Raw genomic sequence first — 867 nt, forward strand, 5'->3', positions numbered from 1 at the left:
TTATTAGTATTTTTTAAAAATTAATTAAACTTTATAATAATTTTTTAAAAAAGATAATAATTTTTTAAAAGATTTTATTTTTAACTTAAATATAAATTATTTAAATTTTAAATTAATTAAAAAAAAATTTTTGTTATAATATTATAAATATTTTTAAAATAAAAAATTAAAAATTTATTATAAATTATTTTAATTTTATAAAACTTTAAAAAATAAATAAAGTTTTCCCAAAAAAAATTTTTTTTTTTTATAATTATATATAAAAATTTATAAAATATTCTATATAAAAATATTTTATATAAAAATTAATATATATCTATAAAATATATAAAATTTTTATAGAATAAATTTTATATATAACAAATAAAATTAAAATAAAATATTATATATAATATTTTAATCATATATATTATATACATTATATATATTATATATATACTTATTTATAAAAAATTTATATTATATATAAAAATTATATTTTTATATATAAAATTTTTAATATAATTAATATATTTTATAATATATATATATTTTATAGTTTTTTTATAATATATAAATTTTTTATATTTTTCCATATATACTATATATATAAAACTATATATATAAAAATTTTTTCCCCGGGCGGTTTTTCCCGGGGCCGGGAATTATATTCCTCCTAAAATATATATAATATTATATATAATAATATATATAAATATTATATTAATATTTTCTATTATTAATATATATATTAAATATATAAAATAATATATATATTATAAATATTTATTTTAATACATATATTATTTTCCCCTAAAAAAAATACATTTTAAAAATAAATTTTATATATATTTTTTAAAACAATATCTTATTTTTTAAATCTAATTT

Source organism: Penaeus monodon, chromosome 31, assembly GCF_015228065.2.
Source record: "Penaeus monodon isolate SGIC_2016 chromosome 31, NSTDA_Pmon_1, whole genome shotgun sequence".
Classification (NCBI taxonomy): Eukaryota; Metazoa; Arthropoda; class Malacostraca; order Decapoda; family Penaeidae; genus Penaeus; species Penaeus monodon.